The 14,970-nt window shown below is 55.6% G+C and overlaps 2 non-coding genes across 2 annotated transcripts; both read right to left on the reverse strand.

Moving 5' to 3' along the window:
- Positions 1-6,778: 6,778 nt before the first annotated feature.
- On the reverse strand, positions 6,779-6,897 carry LOC131062055 (5S ribosomal RNA). Its single transcript, XR_009371687.1, has one exon. It is a non-coding gene; the product is annotated as a 5S ribosomal RNA (ribosomal RNA).
- Positions 6,898-10,113: 3,216 nt separating this feature from the next.
- LOC131062033 (5S ribosomal RNA) lies at positions 10,114-10,232 on the reverse strand. Its single transcript, XR_009110659.2, has one exon. It is a non-coding gene; the product is annotated as a 5S ribosomal RNA (ribosomal RNA).
- Positions 10,233-14,970: the final 4,738 nt, after the last annotated feature.

Genomic DNA, 14,970 nt, shown 5'->3' on the forward strand with positions numbered 1-14,970 from the left:
CTCTGGTGCGCTCCGAAGTAGGGTTATTGGAGCGTCCCCTCTTTTTTTGTCTAAGCGTTTGGTGGGGTTTCTCGCATTGGGGCTTCCCAGGCCCGGTTGTTGGGTGCGCACCCACCCTGACGCACACGAAGTCGAAAGTTGGGTTAATTGCCCGGTTTGCCCCGGGGGCACACCTTCGCCAAGGTGGGCACCTTGGTGCGCACACCTTGCCTGGGCTACGCACCAGGGTGGGCTCAAGATGGCACCCGTGTTCCGTTTCTTTCACTATCTTTCAAAACAAAAATTTTAAAATCTCATTTTTTTTTGCCTTTTCTAGAAATTACTGAAGGCAGCACATCAAAGGTGCGCACCTTGCTACCCACCATGGTGCGCAACACTGGTGTGAACCTGGGAGCACTCCGATGTGTGCTCCAAGGTGCAGCGTGCATGAAGTCAGAGCCCGATTTGCCCCGAGTGCGCACCTCCACCAGGGTGGGCACCTTGGTGCGTACACCTTGCTTGGGCTGCGCACCAGGGCGGGCTCAAGAATGCACCCGCGTTCCATTTTTTTCACTATCTTTCAAAATGGAAATTTTAAAATCTCTTTTTTTTTGCCTTTTCTAGAAATTAGTGAAGGTAGCGCATCAAAGGTGTGCACATCGCTACCCACCATGATGCACAACACTGGTGCGAACCCGGGAGCGCTCCGATGTGTGCTCCAAGGTGCAGCATGCATGAAGTCGGAGCCCAGTTTACCCTGGGTGCACACCTCGCGTGCACCTTCACCGAGGTGGGCACCTTGGTGTGCAGACCTTGGCTGGGTTGCGCGCTCTGGTGGGCACCAAGGTGCGGCGTGCAAGAAGACGAAGCCCTGTTTGCCTCGGGTGCACACCTCGCGTGCACCTTGGCTGGGTTGTGCGCATTGGTGGGCACCATGGTGTGCACGAAGTCAGAGCCCGGTTTGCCCCGGGTGCACACCTCCACCAGGGTGGGCACCTTGGTGCGCACACCTTGCCTGGGCTGTGCACTAGGGCAGGCTCAAGATGGCACCCGCGTTCCATTTTTTTCACTATCTTTCAAAACGGAAATTTTAAAATCTCTTTTTTTTGCCTCTTCTGGAAATTAGTGAAGGCAGCGCATCAAAGGTGCGCACCTCATTGCCCACCTTGGTGTGCTCCGAGGTGCCCACCATGGTGCGCAACACTGGTGTGAACCCAGGAGTGCCCCGATGTGTGCTCCAAGGTGTGGCGTGCATGAAGTCAAAGCCCGGTTTGCCCCGGGTGTGCACTCGCGTGCACCTTCATTGGGGTGGGCACCTGGGTGCACACACCTTGGCTGGGTTGCGCGCCCTGGTGGGCACCATGGTGCGCACCAAGGAGCGCTTCAAAGTGTGCTCCAAGATGTGGCATGCACGAAGTCAGAGCCCGGTTTGCCCCGGGTGCGTACCTCGTGTACACCTTCACCGGGGTGGGCACCTTGGCTGGGTTTGCCCCGGGTGCGCTCTGAAGCGGGGTTATTGGAGCGCCCACTCTTCTTTTGTCAGAGCTTTTGGTGGCGTTTCTCGCATTGGCTCTTCCCAGGCCCAGTTGTTGGGTACGCTCCCACCCTGGCGGGTACGAAGTCGGAAGTTGGGTTAATTGCCTGGGTGCGCACCTTCGCCAGGGTGGGCACCTTGGTGCGCACACCTTGCCTGGCCTACGCACCAAGGCGGGCTTAAGATGGCACCCGCATTCCCTTTTTTTCACTATCTTTCAAAACAGAAATTTTAAAATCTCATTTTTTTTTGCCTTTTATGGAAATTAGTGAAGGCGGCGCATCAAAGGTGCCCACCTTGGTGTGCTTTGAGGTGCCCACCACGGTGCACAACATTGGTGCGAACCCGGGAGCACCCCGATGTGTGCTCCAAGGTGTGGCATGCACGAAGTCGGAGCCCGGTTTGCCCCGGGTGCGCACCTTCGTCGGGGTGGGCACCTTGGTGTACACACCTTGGCTGGGCTGCGCACCCTAGTGTGCACCGAGGAGCGCTCTGAAGTGTGCTCCAAGGTGCAGCGTGCACGAAGTCAGAGCCCAGTTTTCCCCAGGTGCGAACCTCGCGCACACCTTCACCACAGTGGGCACGTTGGCTAGGTTGCGTGCCTTGGTGGGCACCATGGCGTGCACAAAGTCGGAGCCTTGTTTGCCCCGGGTGCGCACCTCACATGCACCTTCGCCAGGGTGGGCACCTCAGTGCGCACACCTCGGCTAGGTTGCGCACCAAGGAGCACTCCAAAGTGTGCTCCAAGGTGCGACGTGCATGAAGTCGGAGCCTAGTTTGCCCCGGGTGTGCACCTCGCGTGCACCTTCACTGCGGTGGGCACCATGGAGCGCTCTGAAATGTGCTCCAAGGTGTGCACCATGGCCCTCCAAGGTGCTCCAAGGTGCGCAGCATGGCATGCACAAAGTCGGAGCCCGGTTTGCCCCGGGTCCGCACCTCGCGTGCACCTTCGCCAGGGTGGGCACCTCAGTGCGCACATCTTCTCAATGTTTTTTTGCCTTTTCTGGAAATTGGTGAAGGCAGCGCATCAAAGGTGAGCACCTCGGAGCACTCCGAGGTGCGAACTGAGAGCACTCTGAGGTGCACACGAAGTCGAAAGTCGGGTTAATTGCCTTGTTTTCCTCGAGTGTGCTCCAAGGTGTGCAACATCGGTGCGCACCAAGGAGCGCTACAAAGTGTGCTCCAAGGTGCGCACGATGGCGTGCACCTCTGCTGCGCACGATCCGGAGCTCGGTTTGCCCGGGGTGCGCACACCTTGGTGGGTGCAATGGTACACTTTGAGGTGCACACCAAGGTTCACTCTGAAGTGTCCTCCAAGGTGCGCACCTTTTGTACGCTCCAAGGTGCGCGCGAAGTCGGAGCTCGATTTGCCCCGGGTGCGCACCTTCACCAGGGTGCGCACACCTCGGTTGGGCTGTGCACCTTGGTGGATGCCATGGTGCACTCTGAGGTGCCTAAGATTGGTGACGCACCAAGGAGCACTCTGAAGTGCGCTCCAAGGTGCGCACCTCTCGTGTGCTCCAAGGTGCGCACCATGGCGTGCACCTCTGGTGCACGAGAAGTTGAAAGTTGGGTTAATTGTCTGGTTTGCCCCAGGTGCCCACCTTGCGTGCACCTTCCCTAGGGTGGGCGCCTTGGTGCACACACCTTGGCTAGGCTACGCACCAGGGTGGGCACCCAGGCGCGCACACATTGGCACCCGCGTTTCCTTCAATTTTTTTATTTTTTTTTTGACAATCTCTCAAGTGGGAAATTCTATAATCTCAATTTTTTTTGCCTTTTTAGGAAACTTTTGAACGGAGCGCATCATTGGTGCGCACCAAGGAGCGCCTCGAAGTGTGCTCCAAGGTGCACTCTAAAGTTCTCTCCAGCTGCGTGCCCCTGCCCTGGGGGTGCACCCGACCCCGCCCAGCTTCGCTCACCTGTCCCAGGCGTCTGGTGCAGAACCTTAGAGTAAGAAACATCACTGTGCACCTTGGTGAATGTGCATGAATCGATCGAGCGCGCATAGGCTGAGGTGCACACCGATTTCACCTGGGTGCACGTGTAGCACCTCGGGCGCATCGGGGTGTGCGCACAATGCCCGGGTTGCACCATGGCCTGTGTGCTCGGGATGCCTCGGGTGCATGCTCTATGTCACCCACGTGTGCGCTGTAGTGTGGGCACCGCACCCCGGTGAGAATGCAAATAGGAAAAAGGTTAATTCAAATAGCATTGCGACACCCAACGAAAAACTAAAAAAGGGTGCAACATTAGGACTTCCCAGGAGGTCACCCATCCTAGTACTACTCCGGCCCAAGCGTGGAGTTCTGATGGGATCTAGTGCACTAACGCTGGTATGATCACACCCATTACGAGCTTGTCACAATGTGTACTTAGCAAACCGCGACCCACGTGCGAATCCACCCCGGCCACCCACCCCCGCCGAGGTGCACACCCTCCCTCGCCAAGCGTGCCTCGTTCGCCAAGTGTGAACCCTGCCCAGGTGTGCACACCTCGCCCGGGCGTCAGGTGTGCACCCGGCCCGGCCTACGTGCGTGCACCTAGACGAGGCCTTGTGTGGGCACCCGACCCGCCCAAGTGTGCGCAGTGTCCCGTCTGCACCATAGTGCCCGCAGACCACCTCGGTGCAATGACCTGCGCTCACATGTGGGCTGAGTGCACCCTGGTGCATGTTCGGGATGCCTCTGGTGCACACTCGATCTTGCCCCGGTGCACCAAGGAGCTCGGTTTGCCCCGGGTGTGCACCTGGTGCACTCTGAAGCGCGATTATTGGAGCACCCCCTTTGTTTTTCTCCGAGCATTTGGTGGGGTTTCTTGCATTGGGACTTCCGAGGCTCAGTTGTTGGGCGTGCGCCCACCCTGGCGCGCACGAAGTTAGAAGTTGGGTTAATTGCCCTGTTTGCCCCCGGTGCGCACCTTCGCCAAGGTGGGCACCTTGGTGCACACACCTTACCTGGGCTGGGCACCAAGGCGGGCTCAAGATGGCACCCGCGTTCCATTTTTTTCACTATCTTTCAAAACAGAAATTTTAAAATCTCGCTTTTTTTTTTGCTTTTCTGGAAATTAGTGAAGGTAGCGCATCAAAGGTGCGCACCTCGCTGCCCACCTTGGTGTGCTCCGAGGTGCACAATGCTAGTGCGAGCCCAAGAATTCTCTGAAGTGTGCTCCAAGGTGCGGCATGCACGAAGTCGGAGCCCGGTTTGCCCTGGGTGCGCTTCGAAGCGGGGTTATTGGAGCACCCCCTCTTTTCTTGTCGGAGAGTTTGGTGGGGTTTCTCGCATTGGCTCTTCCCAGGCCCGATTGTTGGGTGTGCTCCCACCCTGGCACGCACGAAGTCAGAAGTTGGGTTAATTGCCCGAGTGCGCACCTTCGCCAGGGTGGGCACCTTGGTGCGCACACCTTGCCTAGCCTGCGCACCAAGGCGGGCTTAATATGGCACCCGCATTCCCTTTTCTTCACTATCTTTCAAAATGGAAATTTTAAAATCTCATTTTTTTTTGCCTTTTATGGTAATTAGTGAAGGCGACGCATCAAAGGTGTGCACCTCACTGCCCACCTTGGTGTGCTTTGAGGTGCCCACCACGGTGGGCAACGCTGGTGCGAACTCGGGAGCGCCCCGATGTGTGCTCCAAGGTGCGGCGTGCACGAAGTCGGAGCCCGGTTTGCCCCGAGTGCGCACCTTCTCCGGGGTGGGCACCTTCGTGCGCAAACCTTCGCTGGGCTGCGTGCCCTGGTGGGCACCATGGTGTGCATTGAGGAGCGCTCTGAAGTGTCCTCCAAGGTGCGGCGTGCACGAAGTCGAAGCCCAGTTTGCCTTGGAAGCGCACCTCGCATGCATCTTCACCGGGGTGGGCACCTTGGTGCGCACACCTCAGTTGGGTTGCACGCCCTGGTGGGCACCATGGTGCGCACCAGGGAGCGCTCCAAAGTGTGCTCCAAAGGTGCGACGTGCACGAAATCGGAGCCCAATTTGCACCGGGTGCGCACCTCGTGTGCACCTTCGCCGCGGTGGGCACCATGGAGCACTCCGAAGTGTGCTCTAAGGTGGGCACCATGGCCCTCCAAGGTGCTCCAAGGTGCGCAACATGGCATGCACAAAGTCGGAGCCCGGTTTGCCACGGGTGCGCACCTCGCGTGCACCTTCGCCAGGGTGGGCACCTCGGTGCGCACATCTTCTCAATGTTTTTTTGCCTTTTCTGGAAATTGGTGAAGGCAGCGCATCAAAGGTGCGCACCTCGGTGTGCTCCAAGGTGCAAACCCAGGAGCGCTTCGAGGTGGGCACGAAGTTGAAAGTCGGGTTAATTGCCTTGTTTTCCCTGGGTGCGCTCCGGGTGCGCTCCGAAGTGTCCTCTAAGGTGCGCACCTTTTGTGCTCTCCAAGGTGTGCGCGAAGTCGGAGCTCGGTTTGCCCCGGGTGCAGACCTTCGCCAGGGTGCACACACGTTGGCTGGGCTGCGCACCTTTGTGGACACCATGGTGTGCTCCGAGGTGCCCAAGATTGGTGCGCACCAAGGAGCGCTCTGAAGTGCGCTCCAATGTGCGCACCATGGCGCGCACCTCTAGTGCGCGCGAAGTCAAAAGTTGGGTTAATTGTCTGGTTTGCCCTGGGTGCGCACCTTGCATGCACCTTCACCAAGGTGGGTGCCTTGGTGTGCACTCCTTGGCTGGGCTGCACACCAGGGTGGGCACCCAGGCGCGCACACCTTGGCACGCACGTTTCCTTCAATTTTTTTTTTTTTTTTTGACAATCTCTCAAGTGGGAAATTCTATAATCTTAATTTTTTTTGCCTTTTCAGGAAACTTTTGAACGGAGCGCATCATTGGTGCACACCAAGGAGCGCCCCGAAGTGTGCTCCAAGGTGTGCTCCAAAGTACTCTCCAGCTGCGTGCCCCTGCCCCAGGCGGGCACCCGACCCCGCCCAGCTTCGCTCACCTGTCCCAGGCATCTGGTGCGGAACCTTAGAGTAAGAAACATTGCTGTGCACCTTGGCCAATGTGCATGACTCGATCAAGCGCACACTAGCCAAGGTGCACACCGATTTCACCTGGGTGCGCGCACAGCACCTCGGGCGCACCAGGGTGCGCGCACAACGCCCAGGTTGCACCGTGGCTTGTGTGCTTGGGGCGCCTCGGGTGCGTGATCGATGTCGCCCCCACGCACGCAGTAGTGTAGGCACCGCACCCCGGCCCGACCCCGACGAGAACGCAAACAAGCAAAAGGTTAATTCAAATAGCATTGCGACGCCCGACAAAAAACTAAAAAAAGGTGCAACACTGGGACTTCCCGAGAGGTCACCCATCCCAGTAGTACTCCGGCCCAAGTGCGCTTAACTACGGAGTTTTGATGGGATCCGGTGCACTAACGCTGGTATGATTGCACCCATTATGAGCTTGTCGCAGTGTGTACTTAGCAAACCGTGACCCACGTGTGAATCCACCCCGGCCACCCACCCCCACCGAGGTGCACACCCTCCCTCGCCAAGAACGCCCCGTTCGCCAAGTGTGAACCCTGTTCGGGTGCGCGCACATCACCCGGGCGTCGGGTGTGCACCCAGCCCAGCCTACGTGCGTGCACCTGGATGGGGTGTCGTGTGCGCACCCGACCCGCCCAAGTGTGCGCAATTTCCCATCTGCACCACGGTGCACGCACACCACCTCGGCGCAACGACCTGCGCTCACATGTGGGTCGAGTGCACCCTGGTGCATGTTCGGGGCACCTCGGGTGCACGCTCGATCTTGCCCCGGTGCACCAAGATGCTCGGTTTGCCCTAGGTGTGCACCTGGTGCACTCTGAAGCGCGGTTATTGGAGCGCCCCCTCTATTTTTGTCCGAGTGTTTGGTGGGGTTTCTCGCATTGGGGCTTCACAGGCCCGGTTGTTGGGTGCACACCCACCCTGGCACGCACGAAGTTAGAAGTTGGGTTAATTGCACTGTTTGCCCCGGGTGCGCACCTTCACCAGGGTGGGCACCTTGGTGCACACACCTTGCCTGGGCTGCGCACCAGGGCGGGCTCAAGATGGCACCCGCGTTCTGTTTTTTTCACTATCTTTCAAAACGGAAATTTTAAAATCTCACTTTTTTTTCTTGCCTTTTCTGGAAATTAGTGAAGGTAGCGCATCAAAGGTGCGCACCTCGACGCCCACCTTGGTGTGCTCCGAGGTGCCCACCACGGTGCGCAACGCTGGTACGAACCCGGGAATGCTCTGAAGTGTGCTCCAATGTGCGGCGTGCACAAAGTCGGAGCCCGGTTTGCCCCGGGTGCGAACCTCGTGTGCACCTTCATCGGGGCGAGCACCTTGGTGCACACTTGGCAAGGTTTGCCCTGGGTGCGCTTCGAAGCAGGGTTATTGGAGCGCCCCCTCTTTTTTTCTCAGAGAGTTTGGTGGGGTTTCTCACATTGGCTTTTCCCAGGCCCGGTTATTGGGTGCACTCGCACCCTGGCACGCACGAAGTCGGAAGTTGGGTTAATTGCCCGAGTGCACACCTTCGCCAAGGTGGGCACCTTGGTACACACACCTTGCCTAGGCTGCGCACCAGGGTGGGCTCAAGATGGCACCCGCATTCCCTTTTTTTCACTATCTTTCAAAACGGAAATTTCAAAATCTCATTTTTTTTTGCCTTTTATGGTAATTAGTGAAGGCGGCGCATCAAAGGTGTGCACCTCGCTACCCACCTTGGTGTGCTTTGAGGTGCCCACTATGGTGCGAACTCAGGAGCGCACCGATGTGTGCTCCAAGGTGCGGCGTGCACGAAGTCAGAGCCCGGTTTGCCCCGGGTGCGCACCTTCGCCGAGGTGGGCACCTTGGTGTGCACACCTTGGCTGGGCTGCGTGCCCTGGTGGGCACCATGGTGTGCATCGAGGAGAACTTTGAAGTGTGCTCCAAAGTGCGGCATGCACGAAGTCAGAGCCCGGTTTGCCCCAGGTGCGCACCTCGTGTGCACCTTCGCCATGGTGGGCACCTTGGCTGGGTTGCGCGCCTTCGTGGGCCCCATGGCATGCACGAAGTCGGAGTGCGGTTTACCCCGGGTGCGGACCTCACATTCACCTTCACTAGGGTGGGCACCTCGGTGCGCACACCTCGACTGGGTTGCGCTCCCTGGTGGGCACCATGGTGCACACCAAGGAGCGCTCCGAAGTGTGCTCCAAGGTGCGACGTGCACGAAGTCGGAGCCCGGTTTTCCCTGGGTGCGCACCGCGCATGCACCTTCACCGCGGTGGGCACCATGGAGTGCTCCAAAGTGTGCTCCAAGGTGCGCACCATGGCCCTCCAAGGTGTGCAGCATGGCGTGCAAGAAGTCAGAGCCTGGTTTTCTCCGGGTGCGCACCTCGCGTGCACCTTCGCCAGGGTGGGCACCTCGGTGCGCACATCTTCTCAATGTTTTTTTGCCTTTACTGGAAATTGGTGAAGGCAGTGCATCAAAGGTGTGCACCTCAGTGTGCTCCAAGGTGCGAACCCGGAAGCGCTCCGAGGTGCGCACAAAGTCGAAAGTCGGGTTAATTGCCTTGTTTTCCCCGGGTGCGCTCGGAGATGCACAACATCGGTGTGCACCACAGAGCACTCCGAAGTGTGCCCCAAGGTGCGCACGATAGCGTGCACCTTTGTTGCGCATGATTCGGAGCTCGGTTTGCCCAGGGTGCACACACCTTGGTTGGGTTGCGCACCAAGGTTTGTTCCGAAGTGTCCTCCAAGGTACGCACCTTTTGTGTGCTCCAAGGTGTGCACAAAGTCGGAGCTCGGTTTGCCCCGGGTGCGCACCTTTGCTAGGGTGTGCACACCTTGGCTGGGCTACGCACCTTGGTGGGTGCCATGGTGCGCTTTGAGGTGCCCAAGATTGGTGTGCACCAAGGAGCACTCCGAAGTGCGCTCCAAGGTGCGCACCATGGCGCGCACCTCTGGTGCGCGCGAAGTCGAAAGTTGGGTTAATTTTCCAGTTTGCCCTGGGTGCACACCTTGCGTGCACCTTCACCAGGGTGGGCACCTTGGTGCGCACACCTTGGCTAGGCTACGCACCAGGGTGGGCACCCGGGCGTGCACACCTTGGCACCCACATTTCCTTCAATTTTTTTTTTTTTTTTTGACAATCTCTCAAGTGGGAAATTCTATAATCTCAATTTTTTTTGCCTTTTCAGGAAACTTTTGAACAGAGCGCATCATTGGTGCACACCAAGAAGCGCCCCAAAGTGTGCTCCAAGGTGCGCTCCAAAGTGCTCTCCAGCTACATGCCCCTGCCCCGGGAGCGCACCCGACCCCGCCCAGCTTCGCTCACCTGTCCCAGGCGTCTGGTGCGGAACCTTAGAGTAAGAAACATCACTGTGCACCTTGGGCAACATGCATGACTCGACCAAGCGCGCACTGCCCGAGGTGCACACCAATTTCACCTAGGTCCACGCGCAGCACCTTGGGTGCACCGGGGTGTGCGCACAATGCCCGAGTTGCAACGTGGCTTGTGCGCTCGGGGCGCCTCTAGTGCGTGCTCGGTGTCGCCCCCGCGCGTGCGGTAGTGCAGGCACCGCACCCCAGCCCGGCCCCGACGAGAACGCAAACAGGCAAAAGGTTAATTCAATTAGCATTGCAACGCCCGACGAAAAACTAAAAAATAGTGCAACACCGGGACTTCTCGGGAGGTCACCCATCCCAGTACTACTCCGGCCCAAGCGCGCTTAATTGCGGAGTTCTGATGGGATCCGGTGCACTAACGCTGGTATGATCACACCTGTTATGAGCTTGTCGGAGTGTGTACTCAGCAAACCATGACCCACTTGGGAATCCACCCCGGCCACCCACCCCTGTCGAGGTGCACACCCTCCCTCGCCAAGCATGCCCCATTCGCCAAGTTTCAACCCTACCCGAGTGCACACACCTCGCCCGAGCATCGGGTGTGCACCTAGCCCAGCCTAGGTGCCTGCACCTGGATGGGGCATCGTGTGCGTACCTGACCCGCCCTGGGTGCGCACCCGACTCGCCCAAGTGTGTGCAGTGTCCCGTCTGCACTGCGGTGCCCGCACACCACCTTGCCCCGGTGCACCAAGGCACTCGGTTTGCCCCAAGTGCGCACTTGGTGTAGGGTGGGCACCCAAAATAGGGATCAAGCACCAAAAACAAGTTTCAGGATGCAGAATGGGACCCAAGGACCACAAATGCGTTCCAAGACCCATGATGGGTCCACGAGAACAAAAATGTGTTCCGAGACTTAATAAACAAATATTGGTTTTTAGGAGAAGAAACATGCTTTGATGCCCAAAACGAGAATCGACCCCGAAAAGGCCACATGCCAAAAGTGGGATGCGAGACAAAAAAAAATGGGACCCGAGGACCAAAGTTGGGTTCCCAGGTCGAAGACAAGGCAACTGGACAAGAAATGACCTTTGAGGCTCGAAATGAGTCCCGACGACTAAAACTTGATAAGAAGCACCCATCAAGCACCCAACTCGACACCCATGGGATGCCGACCCACCCCGACACCCACCCGAGCTTCCACCTAGCACACCTTGGCACCTACCCACCTGGCACCCAACCTCGTACCCAACTTATCACCTTTGAACCCACATTGGCACTCACCTTAACCCTGGCAACCACCTTTGCACTCACCTTAGGACCCACCCTGGCTCCCACCTCGGCACCCACCCAGACACCCACCTTGGTTCCTTGGCACCCACCTTGGATCCTTGGCGCCCACCCTGACACCCACCTTGGCACGCAAGTTGGCTACTTGCCACCCACCTTGGCTCCTTAACGCCCACCCCAACAACCACCCCGTGACCTACCTTGGCCAGGGTTGGTGCACACCCACCTTGGTGCCCACCTTGGCACCCACCCCATGACCCACCTTGGCACGCACCTTAGTACCCACCCCATTACCCAACCTAGCACCCACCCCATGACCCACCTTGGCCAAGGTTGGTGTACACCCACCCTGGTGCCCACCTTGGCACCCACCCTGTGACCCACCTTGGCACCCACCCATCCTAGCACCCAGCCTGTGACCGGCCTTGGAACCCACCCTCACACCCATCTTGGCCAAGGTGGGTGCGCACCCATCCTGGCACCCATGTTGTGACACACCTTGGAACACACCCTGTGACCCACGCACCCTAGCACCCACCTTGGCACCCACCCCGGAACCCAACCTAGCGACTTGGCACCCACTCCGTGACCCACCTTGGCATCCACCATAGCAGTTGCCCACTTGGCACCCACCTTGGCATGCACCTTGACACTTGTGCACCCACCTTGCCACTCACCCTAGCACCGACCCATCCTAGCACCCAAGCTCTGATGCACCTTAGCACCCACCCTAGCACCTTTGCACCCTAGCACCTAACATGTGACCCATCTCAACACTTACCCTCACACCCACCTTGGAACCCAACCTAGCACCCACCCACCCTGACATCCACCCTAGCACCTAACCACCCTTGCACCCACCCACCTCGGCACCCACCCTGTGACCCATCTTGGCACCCACCCATCCTTGGCATCCACCTTAGCACCCAGCCACATTGGCACCTTGGCACCCACCTCAGGCAAGGTGGGTGCACACCCACCCTGGCACCCAATTTAGAACCCACTGAGCCTGTTACCCACCTTGGCACCCACATTGCAGCCCACCCTGTTATCACTATTTTAAACTTGGGTTCTTCTTTCCCCATAATTGGCTGTGGTACCTTGAGAATTTTCGAATAGGGTGTAGTCCCAAGTACTTCAGCTTTATTCTAAACCTAGAGGGTTTAAGGGTTTTTTAAGTTTCAGACCTTATCTTTTTATTTTAAACCCTCTGGTTTCTATTTTGTCGTTACTTTATTTCACTTAAGTATGGGTCGCGGGGTCGTGGGAAGTGTCCCCCCCTTGTTATTAACCTAGGCAGTTACGTTGATTATTTAAAAAAATTTCACCTTATATTATTTCATTCTAAAGTGTCGGGCCCAGTAAACGTCGATCAATTTGAGAAAGGATCCGACGGTTGGCGCTATTTCGCAAGGGTAAGATGCTTCCCCTTTAAGGCCGCGAAATAGTGAGAATGAATGTCAGTCGTCTATGTGTCATGACGGAGGAAGTAAAGGATGTGGTTGTCAAAGAAAGTGGGGCCCCTATGGTTTTCTTCTGGCGTATTAAAAGGTAGCACGTGGCACAAGTCACCACCGTCAGCGGGTCAGGATTAAAGGTTCAAAAGTGGGCCCCAAAGATGAGTCAGGTCGCAGGTGGAGATGACCTGGCAGGGACAGCTCTTAACAATTTATTGAGACCCCGTGGCTCCTTCCAGCAAATGACAGAATGACAAGTCAGATCCGAAAGTGACAAGGCGCTAGGTGTCCATTACATGTCCGCGGGCCCACCATTTCTGAGAGCCTTTTCGAAGGATTAAATACCGATCGACTGCAGAGATGATCTAACGGTCGACGCTATTTCGCAAGGGTAAAGTGCTCACCCTTTAAGGCCGTGAAATAGTGAGAATGAATGTCAGCCATCCACGTGTCTTGATGATGACGTGGGAGATAGACCTGTTGAAATGAAAGTGGGGCCCCCATGGTTTTTCTTCTGGCAAGTGGCAAAGTGACAAATCAGTGCAGCAGGTGACTAGGTGCCAGGTGTTAGTGACGACTCAGCGGGCCCACCATTTCTGAGAGCCTTTTCGAAGGATTAATTAGTGATCTACTTGAAGGATGATCCAACGGCCCGCGCTATTTCGCAAGGGTAAAATGCTTCCCCTTTAAGCCCGCGAAATAGCGAGAGTTAACGAGGGCCGTCCACGTGTCATGATGATGACATGGCCAAAAGGGAAAAATGTGGGCCCGTCACAGTATAAAGGGAGGCATTCAGCCAGTATCGAAACGGAATGCGAAGGGATTTTCTAAGCCAATGGTGGGATGCCGCGTGGTATTATGTAGCCAATAGAATAACGGGACTCAGACTAAAGACAAAGCCATCAAAATGAAATTAACAGTGAGACACTTGCAGGAAGGTTGCGACCCGTTGGAGCTAAAATATGAATTCTCGTATGAATTCGATTTTAAAAGGACGGCCGAAGCATGCGGAATCAATGTTATAGTTAAGGCCCAGAGTACAAGTATTTGATTTCCTAACAACCAAGTAAGGATATCTTTTAAAAGATTTTTGCAGAAGAGCAGACGTAGAGTTATTCTTTTCTGAAATAGAGCAAGCAGTTCAGTTGCGGAGCAATTTCCTTCAAGCAAGCATCAGGTTCTCTCATGTTTTGAAGCAATTCTTGTGTGGCTTTTAGATAAAATCATTCTCGTGTTGCAGGATTGTTTAAGAGTGATATTCATTTTCTGGCATTTTCAAATGGCTCCTAAAAGGGAATTTTCCGCCAAGGTTAATTATTTAGAACAAAGTGTATGTGATGATTTTTTAGAACAGTTGACATCGTCAACTAACCAGGCATCAAAGGCCAAAGAGTTAGTGCCCAGGGCTCCCCGTCTGAAGATAGGAGAAGGATTATATGACAAAGGTAATTGGTTAAGAGACCCACAGGTTGGACTATCTGGGTTGGGGCTGTTCAGAATCAGATTTGGGATGAGGAATTCTCCTGCTCCTCAAAATAGCATTTGGGAATTAGATGTCGGGAAATTGGTAGTCCCAGGGGTGTTCATGGATACAGACTTGTTAACCCAAATGGCATTGAACTATGATTCAGTGACGAGATGCATCCGGGATGTTAATGGAAAAACCCTTGTGGAAATCAAGGCAGAGGAATTGAGAACAGCGTTTGGGCTCAATGAGTTCACAAACTTCCTAGAACCCATAAATTTCACACAATTAGCCCAAGTGTACGGTGCACAGAGGAGTCATCTTAGGAATGGGCCTCTTAAAGAACTTTTCCTAAAAATAGGAGGGTTAGCAGTTGTAGGGCCCAACACACAAGAGCCTTTTTCATTGAGTATGTTTACCTTAAGGGCTAAAGGCATGTATTGGGCACTTTGCCAAGTTCTAGGAGAGGATGCTGAAGCAAATATGCCAAATCATTACTTGTTAATGATTGTTCAGATTTTGAATCCTTCTCTTGCTATTACATTTGATTATGCTTCTTATATTGCCGATGCTATCCATGGGGGGTTGATAGGAATAGAAAATGGGAAGGTGGATAGGCTATTCGGATGGTACTCACTCTTGATGCACCTTTTCCTCTTCAAAGGTGGTGATTATTTCACCAGTGGAATGGACCTGGTAAAAGAGAAGGAAGGAGAGAAGATGCCAGTACAACTATGGAGCACTGTGTTGTCATGGGACAGAGAGGATGCTAATTTCCTAAAGTTCGATAAATATTTTGCATCCAAAATAAGGACCCTCCTTTGCTCTGATAACCCAAGAGTCCCCAAGGTTCTTCTGGAATTCCTAAGGCCAAAAGAATTCGCAGAGAACATCAAAATTGTTCATTACTGGGGTGACATGTACTTATATCCAGTCTCCATGGTTTTTAGAGTTTTTGGTTTCAGAG

Source organism: Cryptomeria japonica, chromosome 2 (genome assembly GCF_030272615.1).
Source record: "Cryptomeria japonica chromosome 2, Sugi_1.0, whole genome shotgun sequence".
Classification (NCBI taxonomy): Eukaryota; Viridiplantae; Streptophyta; class Pinopsida; order Cupressales; family Cupressaceae; genus Cryptomeria; species Cryptomeria japonica.